The following is an 18992-nucleotide window of genomic DNA, read 5'->3' as shown; positions in this document are numbered from 1 at the left end:
GCACCTCGGCTCCCGAGTGGTCCCGTATTGACTGAAGTTGATCAAGGTGCAGGATCAAAGATAGTCACTCGTAATACTGTTTCTGCAGATAAAAAACAGGAATTGTTTGCATGGGCTAAGCACTGTATGGAGAAAAGTGATCAAATTAATGTTTTTTCCACATTATCTAATTTGAACAGTTTTCCCGAGAAAAATGTTTTTATCGAAGGCTTGGGGACTCTTTTATGTGTGATGTGGGGTAGATTACAGAATTCGGATCTTCCACAAGGGGTGAGAGATCTAAATGCTTTGGCACTTTCGAGGGACACAGAGCAGAAAGTACATGGTCATGTTGAAAGATTGTTTGAGTATAGGAGGGACTTTGAGAAAACACGAGATGAGGATGATGAAGACGACAGTATGTATGTACAGAAACGGTTCCTTTCGTGTCGTAGGTCGGCACCTGAGGAAGTACGAATTTGTACCAAAGATGCGATTCGATGGATCTCGGATTCATCGATTCCGCCAGATGAAGTATATGACACGTATAGTCAGTATACAGTAGAAATGCAAAGAAAGGTAATTCAGGTAATGGTACAGCACCTGCAAGAAGAATGTGTAAGAAAGAAGGTTAGTTGTCCCATAGAATTGTTGGGGATTTGTAAAAGGGCTTTTTCGCCTGACACTTCTACGGCTGCCTTAGCGCTCGACCTGGCTCTGTTGCTTAGTAAGCGGCCGGAGGTACCTATATCTCAATTGCCTATGAGAGAGGTTCCTCCGACCTTTGTCCCAAAGGTTGAGATTTCCGCCAACGCTGGGAGTGGTTCACCCGCTGTGGATATCCCTGCACATTATGTATCGCAATTCGTTCACGTCCCGTTTTCACGACAGGAAGTGAACACTATTAGACAATCAGTTCCCGATATCAGGAAAAACCTGACGGGGTTTTACAAAGAGATAGAGCAGTCCGTCTTGCAGTCCTCTGTGTTCACCTTAAGTGATATTGACTTGCTATTCCCTGTACTCCTTCCCGTAGATGTATGGAAGCAGGTTCGGACAATAGACGATGTGCCAAGGTTGGGAGATACGTGGGCTAATATGATTAGGATTGATGGGGAAAGACCAGCAGGTGAGAAACCACCACAGGTAATACTTACTTTGCCTGATAGAATTGTCGCAAAATTAAAAACTATAATTCCAGAGAAAAGAATTATTTGGGACAAGCTTACGGCCTGTGTTCAAGGGAAAACTCAAGGCGCCACCGAATTCTTTAATAGATCTGAGCAGGTATTTTCCGATTTCAGTGGGCAGGATTTGGGTACAGAGTCTGGGAAAAGGTTGTTTGTGGACAAATGTGTGCGTGGATTGTTGCCCGACATCCAGTCACAGATTATGTCCTCTGAGAGCGCTTGGCAGGCAAAATCTCAATCTGAGGTTTTGCACATGGCTCAGTATTATGAGAACCGTGTTAATAATGAGAAGGAGAAAATAGAAAAGAGGAAAGGAGATTTGAAAACCAAAGTATTATTACAACAAATTGTTAGAAACCCCAGAGGAGGCACGACACAGACCAGAGGTCAGTATGTCCCAAAAGGAAATGCTCCTTTGGGTCCTGTGAATATTAATCAATGTGCTTATTGCCGCCAGGAAGGTCATTGGCGAGCACAGTGCCCCGTCCTTCGACAAAGGTCAAACAGTGCGTTTGGGAGTATGGGTAGACGACCCAGGGGCCGCCCTGGAGCAGGGGGCCCTGATAGAGGTCAGTTTTTGCAAGATCCTCAACAACCTTTTTCACGGGAAAATCAGACCTCGAGTGTGGACTCGAGGAACATATTTGATCACCCTTCTGCTGCCTACCTTTCTGAAGAGCTTCCTTCCGACGATACTCTATTTCATTAGGACTGCCCGAAGCAGAGTTTGGAAACTTCACCTATTCCCGTTAATCAGAAAGGCCCCTACGTTAAATTATTAGTAGGGAATAGGAAACACCAGTTTTTGATAGACACTGGAGCACAGAAGTGCTCCATTGATCATTCACGGGTTCCAAACATTCCACTGTCAGGGCAAACAAATGTTTCCGTAGGGTTTTCTGGCATACCAATTGGTTTCTTCACCGGTGTCTGTTTCTTTGGGTCCCTTTACGGACCATTGCCCTTTTCTTCTGACTTCGAACTGTGGAGAGAATTTGCTGGGGTTGAATTTGTTAAAGAAATTGAATGCAGTAATTTGTTGTTCCTCTGATGGAGTACGTTTGACGGTTTCACCACAGCAACTTCCTAATTCTCAGTTTCTGATTCGACCTTTACCTCCTGAGTTTAGCATTGTCCCAGAATGTTTATGAGCGGTTGACGACAATGATGTCGGGGTACTAGAGATTGAGCCCGTTAAAATAGTTTTGAAACATGGAGTTAAACTACCACGCATTCCGCAGTATAAAATATCAGTTGAGGGCGAGCGTGCTTTGAAATGCATTGTCTCTGATTTTGTGCATCGTGGGGTGATTGAGGAGATTACAGGTAGTTTGTGTAACAGTCCGATCTTGCCTGTATATAAGAAAGGCGACAATGCAATCCCATACCGGTTCATAATTGATCTTCGTGCTATTAACAGAGTTGTCGCCCCACAATTTCCAATCGTGCCTGACGTGACGACGATATTGACAATGATCCCTGCTACGGCTATGCACTTCAGCGTTGTGGATTTGAAAAACGCTTTCTTTAGCATCCCTATACATAAGGAAAGTAGATATTTGTTTGCGTTCACCTTGGGGGGACGCTCATTTACATTCACAAGGGCACCTCAAGGGTATACTGAAAGTCCAAGCATTTATAGAAGAGCTTTGAAAGAGCAGCTCGACACCCTTGAATTGCCACCTACTTGTACACTGCTTCAATATGTCGATGATTTGCTTTTGGCTGCAGATTCTGAAAGTGCTTGTAAAGAAGGCACTATAATGTTAATGTTGCTTGTTCATCTAGCCAAAAATGGTCATAAAGCTTCGCTCAAAAAATTTCAATATTGTTGTCAGGAGGTCGCCTATTTAGGGTACCTCCTGTCAAAGGAGGGGAGAAGATTGACACCTGAAAGAATAAAACACATTTCTGGCATGTCTGTTCCAAATACACAGAAGGAAGTCAGAGCCTTAATAGGTATGGCTTCTTACTGTAGGTTGTGGATCCTGAACTTTTCGCTAGTGATAAAACCGATGTTGGCTTTGACGAAGAAGGGCATTTCTCTGCCACTGCCATGGAAATCGGAACATCAACGATCATTTGAGCTTCTCAAAACCGCGTTTTGCTCTGCACCGGTTCTGGGTGCTCCAAATTATGACAAGGCCTTTGTGTTGTTTGTGCATGAATGTGATGGATGTGCTTTGGCTGTGTTAACACAGGAACACGCAGGGAAGGATAGGCCGTGCGGCTACTACTCCTCCGCCCTTGATCCTGTCGCATGCGCTTTGCCAAGATGTTTGCGAGCTGTCGCTGCTGCTGCCGCGTCTGTAAAACAGAGTGAGGGAATGGTCCTAGGCCATGATTTGATTTTGATGGTACCTCACTCTGTAGATATCCTATTGAACAAAACCCAAACGCAACACCTCACCTCTGCACGGTTAACAAGGTATGAATTAATTCTGTTTGCCCCGCACATTCAAATTAAGAGGTGTTGTGTTCTTAATCCGGCTGAACTCTTACCTTTCCCGCAAAACACTGTTTGCGGTGGCGAAGAATTACACGACTGCCTGTATACCACTGAGCAAGAAACGAAGGGCAGGATAGATCTTATACATACTCCTTTGGACAATGCAGAAGGGGAGCTGTTTTGTGATGGCTCCTGCTTCAAACTCTCAGATGGTACATCTACAGCTGCTTACGCAGTTACTACATTGAGTAAAGTTGTTGAAACTAAGAGAATTTCGCATAACTCCGCGCAGGTTGCTGAGATTATATCATTGACCCGAGCTTGTGAACTCTCCGAAGGGCGTATAGTAAATATATACACTGATAGCCAGTATGCCTTTGGGGTGGCTCACAACTTTGGGAGGCTCTGGTCGGAAAGAGGGTTCCTGACCTCACATGGGACCAAGATTCAGCATGGCCCCTTGATAGTGCAATTGCTCTCGGCACTCTCACTCCCTAGGCAGTTAGCGATCATGAAATGTGCAGCACATCGTAAGGTCATAGATGATGTGGGAAAAGGGAATGCTTTTGTGGACCTGATAGCCAGGCAAACAGCCACAGACCTTAGCACAGACATGTATGCTTTGAGAGAAATGAAAGATGCTTATATAATGGATGAAGGTATTGGGTCTGTGCGAGATATTCAAACTGATGCCACAGTAGAAGAATCTAAAAGGTGGGCCGAAGGAATGGGGAAACTAGATGATGATGGGTGTTGGGTGGATACATCTGAGGAAAATGGTTGCTCCCTGATTCATATGTACTGGCAATGGTTACGATGGCACACGGTCCTACACATGGGTGTGCTCAGCAGATCACGAAAATGTTAGAACAAGTTTGGCTGAATAACAAGATTCTGGAGACTGCAAAAAGACATGTTCGAAATTGCATGATCTGCTTACAGCACAATGTGGGTAAGGGGACAGTAACTCCAAGGGGAAGCTTTGAGCCCCCTTCTGTTCCCTTCGAGGTCATTCACTTTGATTTTATTGAGATGGAACGATGTATCAATCTGAAATATGTTCTTGTAATTATTTGTGCCTTCAGTAAATGGGTCGAGGCTTTCCCCGTTAAAGATGCTACCGCCATGACCACTGCAAAGATTATGGTAAAAGAATTCTTTCCTCGATTTGGGCTCCCAAGGGTAATTTGGTCGGACAATGGTCCTCATTTTGTTGCAACAGTAATTTTGCATATATGCACAGCTTTACATATTGAGAAACGATTTCACTCAGCTAGACACCCTCAGAGTGCTGGGTTGGTGGAAAGACACAATGGTATCTTAAAGAATAAGCTTGCAAAAATACGTGCCGATACCAAACTGAAATGGCCAGATGCCTTACCTATTGTATTATTGGCTATGCGTACCACACCTCAAACTAAGACTGGGCTTTCTCCATTTGAGGTAGTGATGGGGAAACCTGCTAACATTTGGGGTCTCCCAAAACCTAAAGCCCTGAGAGAGGTGGAAAATGTATTGCTTGTAGACTACTGTAACCAGTTAACTAAAAACCTGTATTTCCTTTATCACCAGGTGCATTCAGCTTTACCTGTACGGTTCACGGGCCCAGGACACGATATACAGCCTGGAAGTGGGGTCCTAGTGAAGGCCTACGAAAGGTCTCCCTGTCTCGCTTCTCATTGGAAGGGACCCTACCAGGTGCTGTTGGTCACCTGGACAGCAGTGCGGGTGGCGGGGAAGAAACACTGGATCCACGCGACGCATGTCAAGAAACTTCCTCACCCGACGCCACACGTTACAGAAGAAGCAGAACCCCTCGCTGATGCTACAGTCTCTGATCTTGGAGTAGCAAACAGCGCTGTGAGTGCGTCGGAGAATCTCTCTGAGCCCGTGGAGCTTGGGGAACAGTCCATTTTGTATCCGCACTCTCTTGAAAAATCACTTCCGAAAACACTGTTTCAAGCTCTGCGACTTCCGTCGCTTCCGACACGTCGCTTCCCTCAGGAAGTGACGACACCTTATTTTCGGATCAAACAATCTTGGGTACCACCAGGTACAACCTTCGACGAAGAAAATAGAACTACAGCACTGGTTTTCTGTGCATTTGGGAAAGGGAAGTGATTGTAAGTTTTCTCTTGTATAAGAAAGTTTCTGTTGAACAAAAAGGGATTCTGCTGGCTAGGGTTGGGAAGGACTAAGAAATCGCGCGACCGTAGCGTCGCCAGCAACGAACATTGGGGTCGTCGATTGAGGAACTACAATGCCTGCCACCTCCACTGCTGCTCCCCGCACTGGACTTGTGAATAAGGGGGTGACCAACTTGGACAATGAACAATGTGCCTGGGCCCCGAAAACGTACTGCTGTGTTTTGATAATGATAATTGTTATTTTTGCAATTAGCGCTGTAGGACTTTGGTACTTTGAAGAAATCTATCCTCTAAAACCTCTACTACCGACCGAGATTGTACCAACTGCTTTGACTCCCTCTGTACACCTTCACACTCTGTCCCCTAGAGACTCCCAACATAGACAAAAGTATCATAATAACGCTCTAATGATAGTAATGAATGCAACTCATGCCATTTTTAATAAGAGTAATTGTTGGATTTGCACTCATTTACTGCAACATGGGAACAAGGGACTAGGATGGTATATTCACCCTTTACCTTTAACGACTGCTTGCTATGCCTCTCTTAGAGCACTATTCTTTGGCCGTTGGAATGATAGCATCTCAGGGAACTTTGATGGAACTAATTTGAATGATTTCGAGAAACGTGAATTAACTTCCCTGGGATGCTCGCTTTTTGCAAATAGAAGTAGACCTAATGTCGCTTCTATTAGGCCATCTGATAAACTGTCTCTTCCTTTTCAAACTTTAATTTCCTTTAAAATGGCTCCAATAGGCAATAAGGATGCCGTGCCTCCTTCCTACTCTATAAATCATAGCCCTGACTCGGTCCCCTTTTGTGTACAAAGAAACGGCACTCGGCCAATGGGAGATTTTGAAGGTTGTATGAACATTGTAAATTTGACTGGAGAAAACAGGCCTCTGTATGTAGGGGGGGCTGTTTACTTTGTTTGTGGTAGTTTAGCATTTCCCTGGTTGCCCAAGGATGTTATTTAGGAATCCTGTTACCCGGGGTATTTGTAGCTAGTACGTTGGAGGTTTCTAAGGCTCGCCCACGGCGGGACAAGAACAGAGATACCCCTGGGCAAGTATTGGGAGATATAGCAAAATCAGTTGTGCCCTTTTGGGGGCAATTAACAAACTGTGAGAACATTAGGGGATTAGCAAGGGTACTGGAGAGAACGATCAACCGGACCACGGACATACTCTACAATATGACACTAGAACAAAAAGCAATAAGATTGGTAGCACTCCAAAATTGGATGGCATTAGATGTCATTTTGGTGGAACGAGGTGGAGTATGCAAATTGGTGGGGTCCGCTTGCTGTGTTTTCGTACCAAATTCCTCGCCGACAATTTTTAAAGCAATACAGAACTTGCATATTCTTAGTTCTGAAGTACATATCCCTGTAGGAGATTGGAATCTTAGCACCTGGTTCTGGGATTCTTTACGATCTTGGGGTTGGAAGGTGCTTTCTGTTATTCTAGTTATTTTGGGGATCCTGCTATTCCTTTGTTGCTGTTTTCAATGTCTTCCGAGTATATGTGGAATGCTAGGGGGATGTTGTGCCCAAGCAGTGAGCACAATAGGGCATAGAATGTATGCCCCAGATACAGCATCCAAAGAGTTTGTGTTACAAGAGGTTCTGATGAACGACCTAATGGCTATAGATATTACAGACAATGATTCGGGATGTATGGATGACAGTACATGGAGTTATTTGCAAAAGTATTAGAAATGATATTAGTACTTGGCATAGGCCAAAAGGAGGGTCTGTTGGAATTGAAATGATATTATGCCTCCCATCGCAGTATTTGAATGTGTATTGGCCTACGCCAAGTTGTCTAAAATATCATATAAATAGACTATGCGGCAAGGTCTTGACCTTTATGAAAAGTTATGTAAGTCGCCATCTTGGATCTAGCCGCCATTTTAGGTTCTCTTGTAAAGTGGAAGTCACCCTGAACATCAAAATGGAGGCCGAATAACATTCTGAGTGAGATTCTGGCCATTGTGACCTCCACACACACGAATAATTAATATGCCTGCAGGCCACTTGTCGGGGTCGCGAACTGAGACCTTGGGCCTCATTACGACCCTGGCGGTAAGTTACCGCCTGGGCCGTGACTTTACCACCATGGCGTAAACTACGTTTACGCCATGGTGGTTGGCGGACTTACCGCCCCATTCCGACCTTGGCGGGGCGGTAAGTCCCCAATCCCCATTTACCCTTCCCCATTCCCATTTTTGCCCCATAGGGCATAATGGGAGTGGGGAAGGCGTTAATTACGCCACCGTAAATTACGGTGGCGTAATTAACTCCATGGTCCCTTAGCGCCATGGACTTTAACACCCGCTTTCAGCGGGTGTTAAGACCTCCATGGCGCTAAGGGACCTCGTAATTGGCGGTAAGGGGTCGGCGCAGCTAACGATGGCGTAAACCCCTTACCGCCAGGGTCGTAATGAGGCCCCTTGTCCTATCACTGACCTATGTGTAAATGAACAACTGTATCAGCGGAACTGATCAAAATGCATACATTATAGGATTGACCTGGCAAGGGACCCTAGGCCTGGTCCCGAGAATGGTTAACCCGCGAGGGGGTTGGCCAAGGGCTGGATAAAGGATATAAAAGCCCAAGTATTCCAATGTACGGTCTCTCTACTAATGCATCAAACCTTCGTTGAAGTTTGTTACGTTACTCTGAGAGCCAAAAGGAGGGTCTGTTGGAATTGAAATGATATTATGCCTCCTATCGCAGTATTTGAATGTGTATTGGCCTACGCCAAGTTGTCTAAAATATCATATAAATAGACTACGCGGCAAGGTCTTGACCTTTACGAAAAGTTATGTAAGTCGCCATCTTGAATCTAGCCGCCATTTTAGGTTCTTTTGTAAAGTGGAAGTCACCCTGAACATCAAAATGGAGGCCGAATAACATTCTGAGTGAGATTCTGGCCGTTGTGACCTCAGTACACACGAATAATTAATATGCCTGCAGGCCACTTGTCGGGGTCGCGAACTGAGACCTTGTTCTATCACTGACCTATGTGTAAATGAACAACTGTATCAGCGGAACTGATCAAAATGCATACATTATAGGATTGACCTGGCAAAGAACCCTAGGCCTGGTCCCGAGAATGGTTAACCCGCGAGGGGGTTGGCCAAGGGCTGGATAAAGGATATAAAAGCCCAAGTATTCCAATGTACGGTCTCTCTACTAATGCATCGAACCTTCGTTGAAGTTCGTTACGTTACTCTGAGAGCCGAATAGCTATCCGTTTGTCAATTGACTTTTGGTAACTGTTGTAGCTTTTAAATAAAGCACTTGTATGTCCTTTGTAACCTGTGTTGGTGTGTTTCTTTTGGGCTTCCCAGCCTCATATCAATTTTTATGTTTTCACAGTCTGAGCTTAGGAGAGCAGACATCAAAAATAGACTCCAGCATAACAAGATTTCTCATTCCTTCATAAGTGTTTAATCTGTAACCCATTAATCCAACCATCTAATTTTTTCAAACACTCACATACCCAGGTAGCCCAAGGGTTACCATCATGCTTTTCGAGGGTCCTGAACCTCTTAAGGTACTGGGAAGGGGTCTTCCCAAATCTAGCAATTAAAGCTAGCTTCACACACTCATAATCTATCCTATCCACCTCCCCCAACTCCATCACATCAGATGCAACAGAGGGTAGCCTAGAGAAGAGCCAGAGAAGCAAGTGATTCCCTTTAAGACCTTGAATACCATGGTTATACTCAAACATTGCCAACCAATCCAAAATATGAAGCTTAACCTCATACATACCCACAATTTCTTTAGGCATACGGGGTCTCTTATAACTGGAAGACCTAGAAGACTCTGGGAGAGAAGCATTTTCAAGAGACAATCTTTTCATTTCTAGTTCATGATTCAACTCCACTTCTCTGAGTTTAAGTTCTTGGTGTTTTTGTTCAGTTTGAGCATTTAAACATTTGAGTTCCAGTTCAAGCATCATTTTCTCTAGAGCAATGAATTCAGGACTGAGTGTAGGACCTGTGGGGGTCCCAGTGGACAAGGGTTGAGGTTGCTGAGTAGGCAAGGGGGCAGAGAGGCTTACATTCATAGACACATCTCCCTCTTCAAACTCATAATTGACAGACATATTATCATCCTCAATACTTTCCACATTTGCTAGGGAGTCAGGCATTTCAGACCCACTTCCTAGATTTTGACTCTTTAACAACTTTTCAACTAATTCAATCTTTTTACCTTTGGCAGAGAGTTTCCTTTCTTTGCACATGTTTCTTAAATAATCAGCAGTGTAACCCAGGAGGGTCTCCTGACTGTGGCTTTCCATATCAGACATGATTAATATTGCTTTTTAGTGATGTTAGCCTTGTGGTTAGTTGATCCAAGGTAATAGCAACACTCTAAGTGTAATTACTATACTTTTATCCTCACCCCTGTACACCAGTGTTAGGCAGAATTATATGCAGTACCCTTTGGGAACACCACACACAATTTAGACTACAAGTGACAGTACAATTTCACCTTTGGTACATGCCTGTACAACACAGTTAAAGTGGTACCAGTAGCAGAGCAGCCAGACTTATCTCAAGAGTAAGTGAGCAGTAAAAATAGTTAAACAAAGGACAGCAATTACTATGATTCAGGCAAACACGCACTCAAGGTTTTCAAGTAAAAGAATATACATGTATTTCACTCTTCAGTCGTTTAACAGTACACTATTATAAGCAGTCTAAAAATCACACTCTTAATACACCACATAACTTCCCTTAAATTCCAGACAAGTTAAGCTCACAAAATGAAGTCGGAGCAAAATGGCACTCCAGCAATTTAAAAGGGAGGGAAGACAAAGTTAATTGAAATTAAATCACACCAACAGGTAAGTACTCAGGGCAATTGAACAAGAGGAACTACAGAGATAGAATCAGGTAGAAAAGGCTTAGGGTCAAAATCAATGGGTCAAAAGTCTTTTGCTCAAGATCACACAGTTCAGGGTAGTTTGCGGTAAAGTTCGTGGCACGGTACCGGCGAGGTTGGTTGATACAAAAGTTAGTTAAAAGAGAAGAGAACAACAAGCCCTCGGATTGGAGAAAGATTTGATACACTTTCACTGCGGTTGAACGAAATGGGCAACCGGATTTGCACAGTATCTTAAAACAGAGAGGGAGCTGTAGCTGAGGCAGACGTTCCTGGTAGTTCCTGCAGGCTCATGGTTCCTGAAGCAACTGTCGGACTGATAAGAAGTAGGAAGACTGGAGGGTCCTGCACTACCAAGGGAAGAAACCAGCAGCAGAGCATAGCAACGAATAAAAGTACCGTTCCTTAAAACCCAAGCAGGGTCCGACTTTCTTGGCTGTCCGGCCCACTGTAGCTCTGTACAGAGAATTCGACCAGAGGAGGGGTCCTGGCTTGCAGTTTGGGTGAACTGGTTGGTCCCACCAGCTCAAGGGAAGAGGTTTCCCCGGAGGATCTTCTCTGTCGTCGGGTTCTGAAGATTTGGACCTGCAGTTCAGTCGTTGTAGGGGTCCTCTTCTGCCAGTTTCCCGTTGGTTCTTTCGTTCCAGTGGCAACTCTTCTGTTCCAGTCCCAGAGATCTGCTTTTTATGCAGTTTTCCCCATTCATACAGCCTGGCTGTCAATCACACAGCAGGGTGGCTGTCCTGGTTGAGGGATCCTTAGGGAATGGGGGTGAGACATCTGGTGGCGAGATGCGGTATTCCCTCCTTTCCAACACTTCCTCTACCTTTGCAGGTTATTCTGAATCCTGCCCCGTTGCCCCCTCCCCAATTCCAACAAGTACCATCTCAGAAAGGTTTGTGAGTTCTCCCCTGAGGTCTGTGTTTCCAGATGGGTGACCTGAGGGGGAAGTGGAGCTGGGAGTTGTGGAGGGGTGTCAGCAGTTGGTTAGAGAGGTGTCGAGTTTTCACTTGTGTGATGAGACCAAAGATTAGTGAGTAGACAAACGTTTGGTTCAACGTTTTGGTTAGTGTGTTTTCAGTGAGGTGTTTGTGCAGTGAGCGTGTTAGTTGATTGGGTTGTTTCAGACAGATCTGCTGTGCACATAAATTGCTAAAAATATAACACAGACAAGCTTTGTCTTAAATGGAACTGTGCTTGGAAACTGCTTGACTTGAATAGTTAAAGTTTGTGTAATACAACTAACATGGATGAATGTAGTTCTTGGAAGTGCAGAAATATGAGGGGCTTAACACAGGGTGACATCAGTGGCTGTCATTTGGCTATGGTCTATGAAGACTCTTTAGCCTGAGTCGCCAGTCACCCCCTGTCCCACCCCGCCCATGTGCACGTAATATCATATGCCGCACCAGGTAGCCCTGAGTCCAGGAGGGTTGCCCTGAGTCCAGGAGGGCTGCCCTGATTCCAGTCCGGAGGGCTGCCCTAAGTCCAGTCCTGGAGGGTTGCTTTGAATCCAGGTGGGTAGGCCTGAGTCCAGGAGGGCTGCCCTGAGTCCAATCCTGGAGGGCTGCCCTGAGTCCCGGATGGTAGCCCTGGGCCCAGGAAGGCTGCCCTGAGTCCAGTCCTGGAGAGCTGCCCTGAGTCCAGGAGGGCGGCCCTGGGTCCAGTCCTGGAAGGCTGCCTTGAGTCCATGAGGGCTGACCTCAGTCCAGGGGGGCTGCCCTGAGTCCAGGGGGGTAGCCCTGAGTCCAGGAGGGTAGCACTGAGTCCAGGAGGGTAGCCCCCGGTCCAGGAGTCCTGTAGGGCTGCCCTGAGCCCAGGAGGGTAGCTCTGAGTTCAGGGAAGCTGCCCTGAGTCCAGGAGGGCTGCCCTGAGTCCACGAGGTTAGCCCTGAGTCCAGGAGTCCAGTGGGGCTGCCCTTAGCCCAGGAGGGCTGCCCTGAGTCCAAGAGGGCTGCCCTGAGTCCAGGAGTCCAGTGGGGCTGCCCTGAGCCCAGGAGGGCTGCCCTGAGTCCAGGAGGGCTGCCCTTGCACAGTATGAAGCAGATACCCCTTATCTCACTTGTAATATAGAATGCAGGTTTAATGAATGGCCCTTCCTGTCCCTTTTTTGCTGTCCAGCTCTAATGCAATTTTTATTTTCCCCACACCCAGTATGCCCCTTGGTGGGGTGCTTAGCATACTGGGTGACTTCCAAAGGCAGACGTGTTCATTGCTAGCTGCCTGACTTCTGAATATTACAATGTGCAACACATCTTCATTACAGAACATCGGCGAGGCATCCTCCAGTCCCTTGCTGAACTCTCCAGGCACATCATTCTGTTCTTTTGTATAAATGAGTCATATATCATAAGGTCACTTGACTTCACAGAAATGATACATTCTGCCAGCAAATTGCACATCGATTTCTTCCATACCGCAAAAGCAATTCCAAGCATTTCATTTGCACGTGAGAGAGAAAGAGAGAAGAGTCCGACGGTGACGAATGGGCATCGTGATCGATCCGCAGCTGAAGGCATGAGCAATGTCTTAGGTGAAGGCAATGGGTACAAGGGTGAGGAATGTGCAACATGATCCATCCGCAGCAGTAGGCATGAGCACATTTATTAGGTTCAAAGACTGGGTGCGAGGGTGAGGAGTGTGTAAGGTGATCCATGCACAGCAGAAGACATGAGAAATGTGTAAGGTGACGGTAATATGATATGATACTTTATTTATATAGCACCTATTCACAAAGTGTTTTCGAAGTGCTCAATGGTAATGGGTGCGAGGGTGAGGAATTTGCAACGTGATCCATATATAGCATAAGACATGAGCAATGTGTTAGGTGCAGGGAATGGATGCGAGGGTGAGGAGTATGCAATGCATCGTGCTCCATCCACAGCAATAGACATGAGCGATGTCTTAGGTCCATGGAATCGGGTGAGGGGGAGGAATGGGCAATGTGATCCATCCACAGAAGAAGACCCGATACATTTTTTAGGTGCACGGGATGATTACGAGAGTGAGTAGTGTGTAACGTGTTCCATGCACAGCAGAAAACATGACCAATATCTTAGGTTCAGGGAATGAGTGAAAGGTATGGAATGGGTGTGAGGGTAAGGAGTGTGCAACATGATCCAATCCATTGACAGCAAAAGACATGAGTAATTTTGTTAGGTGCAGGGAATGGGTGTGAGGGTGAGGAATGTGCAACGTGATCCATCCACAGCAGAAGACATGAGCAATGTCTTATGTGCCTGGAATCGGGTGAGGGGAGGAATGGGCACTGTGATCCATCCATAGCAGTAGGCCTTAGCAATGCCTTTGGTGCAGAGAATGGTACGATGGTGAGGAATTTGCAACGTGATCTATACACAGTAGAAGACATGAACAATGTGTTAGGTGCAGGGAATGGGTGCGAGGGTGAGTAATGTACAACGTGCTCTATCCACAGGAGAAGAGATTAGCAATGTCTAAGGTTGAGGGAATATGTGAAACGGTGAGGAGTGTGCAACGTGATCCATCCACAGCAGAAGACATAAACAATGTGTTAGGTGCAGGGAATGGGTGCGAGGGTGAGTAATGTGCAACGTGCTCTATCCACAGGAGAAGAGATTAGCAATGTCTAAGGTTGAGGGAATATGTGAAAGGGTGAGGAGTGTGCAACGTGATCCATCCACAGCAGAAGACATGAACAATGTGTTAGGTGCAGGGAATGGGTTGGCGTATTCTGAAAGAAAATGGAGATGTATTGTATGAGAGGGGATAGGACCTGGAGTTGATGGCACCAATCTGACAGTTCGCTTAGGGTGGAAAAATTCCTTACATAGGCCCTGACTGTCTGGACCACCAGAGCTAAATGGCACAGTGCCAAATTATGAAGTACTGAGAAAACAAACTGATCGACCTGGTTCCTTTGAGCGATTGTCAACGTACGAGGTACCTTGCCACCCAACAGTCAGAGGGGGAAGAAAGAAATCTTGCTTGGAGATTCTCAACCACATGCCAGGGGCTATATTTGGGGAACCTTTGGAAGGGACCAACAATAACAGTAGGAATTAAATAAAAGTGGCTTAATACATCCTGCACTCATCTCATAAGACAGATGACTACTAGCGGTAATCGCTGTGGCAACCTGAGCGTCTCCACCATCCAAACATATTGTCTACGCTATCTCAGTAATAGAGGTAGAGTCTCTGAAACACCACCTGCAGTATTTCAGTAAATATGCACACATTGGGCCTCATTACGAGTCTGGAGGTAGCCATCCGTGTAATGAGGCCCTAAGTCTCCTTCATATGTGTGCTATTTTTAGTTCTCTAAAGGGTTTCTGTGCTCTAGGCCATTTTGACAAAATACAGGTAGTCAAACAGATTGATTGTGTGTTTAGAAAACACAGGAGCAGACATATCTGAAAAGTATGATTAGAGTGATTGTTCAATGTGGCATAGTTTTTTCTACCGCGCACTATCATGGCCGAATTGATCCCCTGTCGTTTAGAGGGCTCTGAAAAAGGCAGACGACACAGGGTGGGTTAATAGAAATAATTTAACCGGTCTGTAGCCGGTCAAGCGCTCTACTCGCTGTGCCACTTCATTGTAGCTGGTCAAGTGGCACAGCGAGTAGAGCGCTTTGTTTGACATCCGTGCACAGCTTGCTAACGCAGGTTCGAATCCCGGCACGGCCAAACTCAGCCTTTCATCCTGTCGTGGTCAATAAATGAGCACCACACACCGTGGGTAATAATAAGCAGCGCTGAGATACCAGATGGTTCTTAGCGCTATATAAATGCGAAAATTTTATTATTAACATACTCTGTTGCACTATCTTTGCTAGCAAATAGTTTCACGCCCTAATAAATAAAATGAATATTTTTAATAAAGATCGGCTGGTGAGACTAATTTATGTTTTTTAAAACAGGTATGTTGCCCCATTTTGCCAATGTCACGATTTTCAGACTCCAGCGGATGGATATTTCAACTGCCAGGTGCAGCTCCATGTAAGCAACTTCATGACCCTCACCATTTTATGGGACAATCGCCAAGGACCAATATGCCCTTATGCAGTACTAGCGGCTAGTAGCAACATACCAACCATTATGGTGGTCTAATGCCTCGTTGTTGGACCAACCTTCCGATTATCAGTGCGACCATTTACTGCTTTTATCATAAACCAACAGCCTATCTACCGCAAAGGAACAACGTGTGGCTCCAAATAAACTTTTGCTGATCGACAACAGAGACAATAGCAAATCGCTGAATATTCACTAAACATTCCATGTGAAATAAATGTACTTTACCAAATGTACAATCCTGCTGTTTACTTTTAAACCACAGTTTCATATTCCGAATTGTGGCGCACTGTGTTCTAAGCTGATCTAACACCCTCTGTACCGCAAAGAAACATCGCGTGGCTCAACATGAACTCTTGCGGATCGACAACAAAGACAAATGCAAATCGCTGAATATTCTCTAAACATTTGATGTCAAATAAATGTACTTTACAAAATGTACAATCTTGCTGTTGTTTTTAAATCACAGTTTCATATTCCGTTATTGTGGCGTGCTGTTTTGTGACATAATGTGTGTTGTCTTCCGGGTTCTGTGTAAAGTCGCGTAGGACTGGAGACTGTAACGTCACGGAGAGAGGCGGGGAATATGAATGCTTTCATAATGTCAGGCTTAGGGGCGGGAGATATGATTTAGTGTCGCAAAAGCAAGTCAGCCAGGTCAATAGCGCCAGTAATAGGATTACCACATAATGTCGGCGCACACCAGCCTGATTTATCGTTTCTTTAGTGGACAAAAAGTCGGGTGAGGCCCATAGGAAATTGTACTATCAGCGGACAAAAGAAGGGTTCGTAGAACACTTTCAACCTGACAACGAACAATACAAACAACGTTCTCAGAACACCCCCATTTTGTGTAATTGCAACCATTTCGGGACACCGTGAGTGTTCTTAGAACACATTCAACTTAACAGATTACAATACGGACAGCGTCCTCAGGACACCCCCAGTTTGTGAACATTTAAATACACCGCAAGTGTTTTTAGCTCAATTTTACCTTCCTTGCGAACAAAAAGGACACACACTCTGTCCTCTGAAGACCCCACCATTTAGTCTATTTACAAAATGTCAGAACAGCTGTGTTATCCGCGGACAAATCGAACACAACAAAAGCGTATAGCACATAAAAAAAAAAAACATTGAACCTATCTCATACTTCCCCACCCTCTCCAAACACTCTTACACACCAAAACACTTCTCTAAATACAATTTTTAATCCAAGTTTCACCGCGCTGTACGCGGTCGACGGTGAATACAAGATGACGGGCACCGCAGGAAATCTGACTCGCTCCACGCCCCACACCGTTCAATCAACGAACACGTCACATGTCCACGGACATGACGCAAGCACATGGGCCCATCGGGGTGCTGTCCGCGGAGTGAACAGGGAAGTCCGTCCGCGAAGCAAACACAGATATCACTACTTTTTTTGCCTTACATTTTGGGTTTTTTCTAAAAAACTACTGGACAGATTTACACCAAATTTGCAAAAGCACGCTTTTCGGGACCAAGCCACCGCTCCTGCCGCAAATTTGGTGTAAATCCGTCCAGCGGTCTATAGGAAAAAACAAACGTTTTGGGACCCCCCTATAACTTTGCCCCCCCTGGACCAAACCTCTCCAAACTTTGCAAAAACATTCAGAGTGGGCCATATAATTTTTTTCAAAGTTTGGTGAGGATTCGTCCAGAGGGAGCGAAGTTATAAGCCACCCAAAAAGTGCTCTTCCTATGGAAACACCAACTTAACCATAACTACATGGACGCTACTGCGTTCGTGTAATATAGTTTGGCAAATGTTTAGGGAAGTACAAGCCTTCGTAGTTGAGGAAAGTTTCACACACTTTCTCGATGGCTGAAAAGATTTCCGGACTGCGTTTGCACAGTACGTTTTAAAATGAAGAAATCTGTATCTGAGGCAGTTGTTCCTGGCAGTTCGAGCAGATCTCCCTGTTCCTGTGCTTCAGTCATGGGGACAAGAAGGAGGGCATTGGGAGGTTCCTGCACTGCCCAGTGAAGAGGCCAGAAGCTGTTGCAAGACGTTGGTTTAAGCTGTGAGTGCCTTAAAGTCCCCCTGTTTTCCTTCCCTCTGGCTGTCCGGTTTTCAATAGCACTCTGATGAAAATTCGACCAAATAGGAGGGTGTCCAGGTGGCTTCCGAGTTGGTTGTTCCCACCAATCTCAAGGGAAGAAGTTAACCTTGAAAGGCTTCTTTGTCATCAGAGTTTCAGGCAATTCGGATCTGCAGCAGGGATTCACTGGTCATCCAGGAGTTGCAGCAGTCCTCTTCCTTCCTCTCCTCTTCGGTTCTTTCGTTCCGTTGGTCGACTCAGCTTTCCAAATCCCAGAGATACACTTTTAAACAGTTTTCCCCATTCATTCAGCCTGGCTGTCACTCACTCAGCAGGGTGGCTGTCCATCCTGGACAGTCAGCCAGCCAATCACACCAGAGTGCATTCAGGTCTCCTAGGAGACTAAGCACAGGGAGTTTTGTGCACCTCCCTCACATCCTGTCCACCCCAGACACTCAGGCACCAGAGGAGGGCTTCAGCACTGAAGCCCACCAAAGGGCAAGGAACAAAGGAACCAAACCTGGTTTGGTGCGAAGAGACAAACACAAAAAGAACCTTTCCTAAAAGAAATAGCGAAAAAAGATGACCGGAATTTGTTTTTACAGATATGTCTGGGGCGCCATATTGAAAAACATGGCTGACCCGATTTTAAGCTACCATTGTTAGCGGTCAGGAAAAATCGCAGTAGTTGCTCTAAACCACTGCCACCAGCCATTTAAAGTAGGAAAGGCTAACATTTTACTGTATCATGAGTGTTTTCACTCAGGGGAATCTAGGCAACCCCTCCAGCACTCTACAGGAAAATAGTGTGTGCTGGGTCAGTAAACTTAAAAAGACTAGTAAAGCCAATTTAACTTTACAGGCTCTGGGAGACGGTAGTCAGTCCCAGAGAAGATATTTAAACATCCGGCAGTCTGAAAGACACCCCTGTGCCACTGCACTGAAGGTGCTGTGTGACACACACATAAAAAGATGATGCTTATGGAGTTGTTTTAAAGCCCCACAACCAAAGAACACAAAAGTAAAACACACACAAAATACATGGAACAGTGGGAAAAAAGGTTCACACTCTTCCCAGGTAAAAAAATCAAATCCTAGAAATCCAGCAACGTTTCTGGGGGTCTCAAAAGGGAAGGGAAATTAGCACATTTTAAGAATCCTCCCTAACACTCGTCTCCCCAGACTAAGGGACATCAGGATTTAAT

Source organism: Ambystoma mexicanum, chromosome 4p, assembly GCF_040938575.1.
Source record: "Ambystoma mexicanum isolate Mex_15411 chromosome 4p, UKY_AmexF1_1, whole genome shotgun sequence".
Classification (NCBI taxonomy): Eukaryota; Metazoa; Chordata; class Amphibia; order Caudata; family Ambystomatidae; genus Ambystoma; species Ambystoma mexicanum.
This window is presented reverse-complemented; position numbering follows the sequence as displayed.